At 38.7% G+C, this 10151-nt stretch overlaps 1 protein-coding gene across 1 annotated transcript in view; it reads right to left on the reverse strand.

The window, feature by feature from the left end:
• Positions 1 to 5580, reverse strand: part of LRRC2 (leucine rich repeat containing 2) — a 79264-nt gene extending 73684 nt beyond the window's left edge. Inside the window, exon 1 of the mRNA XM_023944988.2 lies at positions 5470 to 5580. The gene's annotated coding sequence lies outside the window, so the exon portion shown is untranslated. The remainder of the gene's footprint in view (positions 1 to 5469) is intronic.
• Between the last annotated feature and the right edge of the window lie 4571 nt (positions 5581 to 10151).

A 10151-nucleotide genomic window follows, 5' to 3' on the forward strand; every position in this document is an offset into this window, starting at 1 on the left:
TCCAAGGTCCTGTGCCTTCACTAGAACACGTTACCAAGCTCCTCTCCTACTAAGAAACTCTCTCTGACTCTTCCTATTGTAGGGCCCATCTCAACACTGAGACCCACCTTTTTAGCAAGTGAATTTAATAATCTGCCACATCTCTGAGCCAGCTAAGGCGAGAAGAAGCGCTTGCTCTGTAAGACCACTCTTTTGCTGACAACACTTTGGTTTGGGTGCTCTATTACTGTGAGCTATCCCTACATTCATAAAGCAGAAAAACTACCTTTACAGACACTGGTGTGCAATTTCTGGTCTTAGAAAGAAGAAAACACCTTTCCTTAACCTTCCAGGAATTTTATTCATTTAAATGTGTCTATAAATAGGCCTATTAAAGTCAAACACTTTCCTCATGTGTATAATGATATTGATACTTTTAGGCATTTGGAGAATTGACTGGCAAAACCCCGTAATCTTAGGGTTGATACTAATCGTATGTTTTTATTTAAATGATATAATATTAATGCCAAATACTATTGCTAGTAAATGCATCTGCCTAAGTATCTGCATGGATTATTTTTATTTTAGCATTTATATTATCATTTATTTTATTTTATTGCATAAATTCACCTCAAAGTAGGCAAACTGGTCTCTAGCATCTATTTCAGACTTTTTTTTTTTAAATAGTAAGAGTACTCAGAGGCTGTATAATAGGGTCTCATCAGCAAGGTGTTGAAAATATATAGGATGGAAAAGAAGACAACTGCCATGTGATGTCTACAATCTTTATTATTTTTTATTTATTGTTATTCATGTTGTTGTTACAAATATATGCATACCTCAGATGCCAACTCTTCAGTAAAACTGGAGAAGTTTGGTGTGCTGTGCCTTAAATGTCCTTGCTCCCTTCAGCTACTGATATCTCCAACCCTTGTTTACAGGTCTGCCACAGACACATCCACAGCTATCTTTGATAGCAGTCAGTGATCTCTCATGATCACTTGTATTTGTTTCCATTTGACCTCTGAACCCTGAGCAGGTATTTGATTTTTTTTTTCCTTTTTTCTTTTTTTTCTTTTTTTTTCTCCCTTAGCTTAATATAAAGGGGAAAAATGATGACTTTCAATACCTCTGGAAGTGTCAGCAACCTAACTGTGCAGGACTACTGGAGGCAACTAGGTTTCAAAATTAGGATGCCTTTTGGCAGCTTCTGGTGTTTAATGCTGAAGGAGTTTCATTTCAGACACCTGAACTTGCACTATGAGGTGCCATGGACTACCTGATATTCAAAAAACAGTTTAAGGATACATGAGCTAAAGGCAACACTGAATTCTGAATGGAAGGCCTTCCACAGAGGAAAAGTGCTTTTCAAATCAGCAGCTTCATTGAAAGAACAATTTTCATCCTTTCTGCATTTATCTCAACATCTGCAATATATTAATCAATATGTAGATACCCTGAGAACCATACTAAAAAACAAAAACAAGAACAAAAAAAACAGGGCAAGGTCTTCTTTGAAAAGAAAAGTAGTGGAGCATAAGAGAAGTATTCTTAGATATGATGACTCTGTGGTCTGCCAAGATTAACTGTACCAAACTCTTCTACAGCTCCTCCCTGTTTACCAACATGATCTGTCTTCTCTGCAGTGGGTAGAATACAGCCAGTGATGAATCAAAATTACATTGGCTTTATTATAGCAGAGTTAAAAGCCTTCTGAACTGTCTGTCTGTCTGTCTTCAGTGTTAATGTAGGCCAGCATAGTATTCTGTAGAACAAGACCTGTGTCTTTTCTTGAGTCTGAAAGAGTCCAACACAGTTTTGATACTACAGATACAGCCAGTATTAGTCTCTGTTAACAGGCCTCCTGATTTCACATGGCACCTGGTTGCCCTAAAAAGACAGCACTGTGTATACGTTCCTCTGCTGTTTTACATGAGTTATTAAATTATTAATGTTTTGGTTTCTTCAATTTGTTTAACAACCTGGTTCACTTGGGCCCTTTTTCTCTCAGATAATCACTGTGGGAGATCTGCTGCACTCTAATTAATATTACTGGCAGGATTACACGGTGAAAAATGTGAGTTAAATATTTCCTACCAATCCTGCAAATAATTTCTTAGGAAATAAGCTCACTCACACTGTGCTTCAGAATTATCAAGTCATTTATCTCTCAAGTCTTTAAATAATTCAGAGGAAACCTGACATTTGGATAGCAACTGAACACATTTTTTATGTTATCAGGAAAAGATTAAATTAGAGAAACATGCTGTGATTGAAAGAGCAATAGAAATTGTCAATGTTCACCATACACAGCTATATTTTGCTAACTGAGCACAGCTTGCAAGTGGGGTAGTGCTTCTCTGTGACACTTGAGGAGTGGGAGAGGACTGCAAAATGGGAAGTTGCCCTTCCCTACCTTGTTTTGCTTCTAGTAACAATCTCTTATTGTTCTACACCAGCAGAGAATTTTCCTTTCAGCTAATCTGGTCTGTTTATCTGCCGCTAGCCTCACCAAAAGTGCAGCTTTGACAGTGAGAGTTTGTGCAGACAAGGAGAGTTCGAGGTCCCAGATCCAGGATAGATTGTGTTTCAGAACACACATGCATGCATCCATGCGATTGCTGGGTCCTGGGGAATATGTGGGCAGGGCAATGCAATGGATCACAGTGGGTGTTCCCCTGAAGGCCTGGATCCCCAGAGATCCAATAAATGTAGCTGCAGCACAGAATAAATACAGGAGGAAAGAGACAAGCTGCTCCACGGCTGGAGAAGGCAGTCCTGACACCTGGACATGAGCCCAGATGTTTTGGGAGTTTGAAATGTTCCTTCCTGCTCTCTCAAGAGTACAGTCTCAGCCAGCTGGCTCCTACATAAACAAACACAGACAGACAGTGACACTTTCAAGCTATTAATTAGTCCAGCTCTCAGTGAAGTTAATTTCAGAAATTAGTGTCTTTCTGTATCACGGAGCTTAATCATGAACGCTTTGATGAATTAAGTTCTCTTTATAGTTTTCTTCTTTAGCCATTTAATGAAAGAGACATTTATGAATAGAATCTGATGTTAGCCTCTTTCATACACAAATAAGTAATTTTTGCATTGTTTACACACCACAACTAAGAGAAAATTTATTTTATAAACCTACTCATCATATTTCAGGTAAAAATAGCTATGAACACTATAAAATTAAAAACAGATATGCAAGGGCTGAACTTGGTTTCCACATGTTTTTATGTGCATATTTCTCTTTGTCCAGTGCTGTAGCATAATGCTTTACTGACAGTTTTCATTAATCAGTTCCTATTCTAGATGTAAATTAACCAGTCTCACAAACAAGAGCCCTCTTTATCACTGCAGTCTTCGCATCTTGATTTTTAGACAATTTTTCACGGGGTTATTCATTAATTAGGTCTTTAATTATGGATTAATTAGCAGCTGAATTACAATATTCCTTATACTTTCTCAACTCTTGTAACACTAATATGTTTGCCATCAACCATGATAGATGTTACATATGCAAGGGGATTTATTACAGTTGTATTCCCCTAGCACTTCAGTGAGCTGACTAATTATTCTTCCACTGACAATGAAGCTAATGAAACACTGGACTGATGTCTCTGACAATTTTTTTTTTTTTTCCCCACTAGGTACTGCTGAAGAGAGGCCTAATTCTCTTAAGACTGAGAGAGGAATGATGTATTTGAAATGGGCATGTATTTTCAGGTTGTTTCTTATCAAAGGAAAAACAGCTCAAAAGTGTATTACATATTGGTTGAGGTGTTCAATCTATGAATGTAGCTGTAGTCAGCAGGTGTAAACAATTGTCTTAGGCAGCATACAACAGAGTCCTGGGAAACCAAAAGCGTGGTTTTAATGTTTAAGCATGCTTTAAATGTTCTAAGAACTGATTAGAGAGATCCCCCTTAACTTCTTATACATAGACCTGTGGCAAATATACTTGTATTCATTGTCACTGAGCAAAACACAGAGGCTTTCATATACAATTAGATGATCTTAATTTAGCATAGCATTACACTCTCAGATTTCTCAAACTTGTTTCAGGCCCATTGTGTTTTTTAACACAATGTTTCATTGACTTCTTGCTTGTCTTAAGGTTCCTGAACAATTCCCAAGAATTGAGGCTACTATTACTTACCTTTCATGTACCCTTAGAGGGTATAGCCTCAGAAATTATCTCTGTGAATGACCACATCACAAATGTTATTTTAGACTCTCTGTCCTAACTGCCAGTAATTAAAGACCTTCCAAATGTATCATTTTCTTTTGCTCCCCGGGGGCCATTTTAAATGTATTCATCTAAGAATTCAATCCTGCCACCTGCCCCTACTGCAGAAGAACAAAAGCCTACATCTGACCTATAGCAGTCCTATTTCCAGCATAAGAAACAGGATCATTAGTAGTATAATGAGTAAAATCATAGTCATAGCCAACTGCAAAGATGTTAAATTCTGTGATTTAAGATAGCAGACAATTTAGATAAACATTTTTAGATGAGCAAGAGATGGTGCTGCTTTCAACTACTCCAGCAATCAGGTTCTTTTAGCTCTAATGGCCCAAATCCCACCATACAGTCATGAGGTGGCATCTGTATTTTATCTGTTCTCTCATCACTGCTGTGTCTTTAGTCTTTCCCACAAAACTTTCACCACATCTGTGGATAGGAGTCACAGGTGACATTGACATCTGGACACCTTCCTTTGGAATAATTCTTCTACCTTCTGTCTGAGAAGAGCAAATTGAATGAAAATCTTTGGTATGATCTACCTCTTAATAAGAATTGTCATCCATCCCTGATCCTTGAAACTGTGCTCAGTTAACTGCTGTTGAGAGGAAGAGAGCTGGTCGGTACCTTTTAACCTACAGAAAGTAACATGTCAATGATAGCCCATAAATACTTGTGGTAACAACAGCAACAATAATGACAGTATTTGACTTTAAATGATAGGCTGTGTTCACAAAAGATGTAGCAGGCTGTATTTCCTATGCCAGTTAGATTAACTGTAAGTACCCTTCAGAAACTGAAGTTCTATAACTCTTTTTAAATTCCACTCTAAATTTTGACAGACAACAAAGATAAATGACTGACCTCTCAAACCATTTTTTTTATTGAAAATCATTCTCACACCAGCATACGTCCTTGAGATGTAATAGCAATGGTTTATTATATCTGAGTCGCAGAGTGGAACTTGAAAGGTTTCCTAAATTATAAAGTTTGGATTTGTCACAAGTGTAAATCTACTTAGAGGAACTATGCACAGGATGAATCTCACTCTCTTTAAGGATATCCACCTAACATACTAAATGGACTAAATGCTCTCTGTTTCAGCTATATTTCCCATATGCTTTGGTTTTTAAAGATCCACAGCAAAATAGCAGCAACCTGATAGCTATTTCTAACTTTCCCTGCCATTTTCCACCTTGACCCCATGCATCTGACAAAACACAACAATCAGCAAAACTGTCACTTACCTACTACTAAAGAAACACAAGTGTCCAGAACTCCTGAGTGTGCTCTGCAGTTATTCAATGTGGGACACTGAGGTTGTTTATAGCATAGCTCATGGCCAGCCAGATCTGTTTGAACCCCACAGCGTGACTAGCCTTCCAGATGTACTAATATGCTATATTTGTAAAGTGATAACATGATCTGTGGTCTTACAGCAGAGACATGGGCAGGATAAAATGTCTGCAGTGCATGAGTCAACACAGGATGGAAACAACAGTGCTAGGACAGCATCTCATTTGCTTCAAGGAAAGTGCGACAGAGAAAATGTTACTCATGCTTATGTATATTTGTTGGAAAAGGGCAAGGAGAATAAAACAAAAATGCATAGAGAGTCTGAATTCCTCTAGTAAAGGCTACCTTTTCCTTCCCACGTCCATCCAAATCTGAAATTAATACACACGTGTACACAGACAATCACCATGCAGTTTGCATGACTGAGTGATTTACAGCAAATTCTGCTTTTTCTTACTGAGGTGGCTCAAATTTTTATGACAATGCTTGTCACTGATGGTGGTATTCCTCATTATTTTTAATGGACCAGAAGAGCAGGGCTGTGGGCAGCCAGAGACCATCTTGCTGCAGAATCAGCATTGCCAGGGCAGGGACTGACAAGCTCAAGGGGCTAATGTGGGGTCCTGAGCCAAGGGAAAAGGAAAGGGTCCTGGGGGTGTCAGAGAGAAGATGGACATGGACACCAAAAAAGGGAGGGAGGCAGGGAGGCAGGGAGGGAGGGAGGCAGGGAGGGAGGCAGGGAGGATTATTTCCAAAAAATAAAGTTTTTCATCCAAAATATTTTCAAAAAACACTTTTAATTTGATTTCCTTTAAAATTCAGCATTTCAATTAAAAGTTTCATGTTATAATTTTTTTTTAAAAAAAGTTTTTACAACAATTTCTGCTTATTTTTCATCCCTGCTAATAACAATAAGCATTAATTACTGCAGCTGGGCTTGGCTGAAGCTTCAGATACTAGTTTTATATTGCTGTGCTTTCAGTGACCTTGCTGAAATCACGTCAGATTGGAATGGGAAAGTCAGGGAAAGTCATGAGTTGTGAGTTTAAACGTTCAGTTCTGTCTTCAGGTCTGAAGGAGGTAGTATCAGGATTCACTTTGATCTTTCTCAATGCAGTGTGTTTAAAGGCATGGTGACATGTCTTAAGGATCCTGCATCACATAACCCTACTAATCAGTCATCTTTGTCTTCACTTACATAAGCAATAAATAGTAATCACCACATCAAGTTTTTATAATATATTTTTATTTTCTGATACAACTACCCATTTGCATGGTTTTTTTTGCCACATAGCTATACAGATTTCCTGTGGTAGTTACCAAACTTCAGCCAGAGGAGCTGATGAAGAAATCAGTGAGGGAGACAATACCTTGAAGCAGGGAAAGTGAGTCCCTTCTATATGCAAAAGCATGGTCTGAAATTCTGCTTTTATGCACTTTGCCTGGGAAAACGTGTTGCTATATTTTTGTTCAGAATGTGAAAAAATGAAATAATAATTAGCAATTGTATTAAGAAAAAAGTGACCTCCATCTCACTTTTTGAGGATCCATCTTTTGGTGTACAGGTGTTGATTTTGGCAAAGGAGGGTAAGAGGTCTTGTGTGCTTTAAGTGTTGAAATACTGAAATGTGTTTCAGTAACAGAAAGCTGAGCTTGCAGTTAATTCCCTGGCCTTAACCAAGGATTCATAGATCAGCTAACCTTCCAACTACAATCATAGCTTACCCATGACAAGGAGAGGCTTGGGATGTTTGCTGCAAATGAGAAAAAGGATCAGCTGATAAAGTAGGCATCACCTACATAAAAAAAAAAAAAACAAAAACAAAAACAAAAACACAAACCAAACAAAAAAAACACCGGGCTATCCTATTAAAGACAATGCACTAAGGATGGAAAAACAACTGAGGAAGGTCATGAAAGAATTAGAGTATTAAAAAGTGACTGACTGGGAAGAGAGAAAGAGAGAGAGACAGACAGAATATACAATATTGTTTAGTTGTGAAACTCAGTATACTTGAGAAAAAAATACTAAGGAAAAGGAAACCTGTAAGTCAGTACATAAGTGCTGGCATAGTACAAAAATACCACAAGTAAGGGAGTAGTAGACAGCAGACTGTTCAGGCCAGTGAGCAGACAGAAGGCTTGCTTGCTGACAACAAAACCTATTGGCTGGCTTGAATCTATTTAAGGTATGCCAGAGTGACAGAAGCTCGTTTGTTCAAAGGTGTTTGCCTACTGCATCCTGCATCCTAGCTCATCATCAGCAGTATTCATCTGTCAGAGCCAACTGACCTTGGTTCAAACACAGCCTTGCATGCCTGCCACAGCATTCCCACAGGAATTGCTCCTCATCCAGGTGATCCAGTAGACTGACCAGCATCTATGTACTCATTTGACACTGCAGTCTACTGAATCATCCTCCTGGATGAGGACCACTGCCTGGTAAGTGGTACAAAAACAGTCATTTCATAAAGAGGCATGGTCCATTTTGGCTGCTAGAGTTCATCAGTCTCATAAACCGGAGCTATTGTGAAATATAGAAGGAGCCAGCACTGGACTCCCTGACATCCAAGTCTTCAAAATTGCTTGCAAATCTGCCCAAGCTGTTGTAGTTTGAAGCCAGCTGCTCCAGAGGCAGCAGCTGTATAGCTTCTAGTGATGAATTCACTCGAAATCAGAACATCCCTGGTTATGAATCAATGTACTATCCTAGGATAGCAGATCCTCTGACAAATCCACCACTCAGATAATCCAACTGACGTAAATGAGAATTGACTACAAACAAACCAAGGGATACTATCTTTTTTCACTTGTGCATTAGCACAACTAAACCATTACAGCTGCTGCAAAACTTCCATACTTGATCTCTTCTTTTTAGAAAACTCACACAGTAAAGGCAACAAAGATACTAGCAACATAATCTGCTGTATAAATAATTGCCATATAAGCATATCTATACCTTTTTTCTGGTCTGTCTTCATTGTTCATTCTAAGGGTGATTACATGCAATTAAATTAAGGTGAGTAGAAAACTCTAAAGGTTAAGGTCAATGTCTGAGTAACACAGGCTGCAGCCTAGACCTAGCATGGGGTAGAAGTGGGAGCAGCACTTTGTGTAGACAAGGCACCTTCACACCAGACCTTCAGACCTAAAAGACTGACAACAGAGTGGTTCTAGCATAGCTGAAACCAAAACGTCTACCAGAAGGAAACACTTGACAAGTAACAGCTTTTAAGGGACATATTTTCCATAATAATACAACAAAGTAAAATGCAGGCAAAGACTTACACAGAACAAAGACTTACATAGAACTTGCTACAGTAATTTATCATGTACTGAACCATAATGTTCAGCAAAAATAAAACATTTTGCTTATTGCTTTGCTTTCATATTATCCATATGGCTTTCAGTCTTGAGCTGTCAGAGCTGCTGAGTAAATGTAATACTGCAGAATCCGTAAGTCACATTAGAAATCACTTCAGCAGGTCAGATTCTTATATCTGTGACCTTCCAGTATTAAGGGGTCAGTTCTTCCTGATGCAATCTCAGTATGCACCAAAGAAAGATCCAATTTATAACTCCAGACAAAGCTACAGCCCGGAGATGACTGTTCTGAAATGTGCCTGGAGCATTAGTATGATGAGTTGAGTCTCAGGCAATGTTCATAATTCTGGGCTCTGTCTCACACTATTTTGCTGTCCTACCTGTGCTATGAGACCTTTTGTGCAGATTTACCTCTCTGTCACACAGGTGCTTCCACAGGCTTGGCTTGTGGCTCATCTTGGTTTTTTGGGGTTTTTTGGTGAGATTGCACAAAACAACCTCTTCCTCTGCTTCTCTTTAGAGATTTCTTTGGAGACTACATCGACTTAATACAGAAGCCCTCAAAATTGCAGCTCCCAAAAGATCTGGGAATAAGCAACTCTCAAAGAACTATAAGACACCTGTATATCTGTCCCCAAAATTTCATAAATGCCTTAAAAATAATTTTAACTCATTTAGATTGTTTGTGCAGAGGTAAGTCAGCCTCCAGTAAATGTGCAAGGACATTCAAATCACAACAGGAAGAATGTCTAAAAGTTCACAAAGGATCGCACAGACACTGTGAGGAAGAAATGTAGAGCTTAAAATCTGGAGTTGTACAGAACACCATAGACTTTGAGCAGACAACAAGGCTGTGACTGATTGAGGTCCTCCCAGGAGGCTGTTAACAAGGTTATAAAGATTCCCAAGATGAAAACATGCCAGAACTTACATCAGAATTAAGATATGATGACCATCCCTCTGTGTCAATGACGTACATATTTGTAAGTGGAAGCAGAGTTTCACTCAACCACGGATTCCTTTCAGAGCTACTTAGACTTGTACCTGATTTGAACTGAATCACCTCATTTAAGAAACATTTTCTGAACTAAATAATGACATGTCATCTATTGATCTCTCTCATTACATTTAATTGTGCAACAAATTAAAGACACGAGAGCCCACCAGGAGCCCACTGGTGTGAATGAACAGAAATTAGATGTGTGTTACGTTTGATTGACCAGTAATTGTTGAGAGCAGGAGGCTTTTTGGTAGGAGCCAGGCTCAGGAGACAGCCTCATTAAAGGGAGCCAACCGTAGCTATCCCTCC

The sequence above is a fragment of the Cyanistes caeruleus genome, chromosome Z, assembly GCF_971803275.1.
Source record: "Cyanistes caeruleus chromosome Z, bCyaCae1.hap1.1, whole genome shotgun sequence".
NCBI classification, from domain to species: Eukaryota; Metazoa; Chordata; class Aves; order Passeriformes; family Paridae; genus Cyanistes; species Cyanistes caeruleus.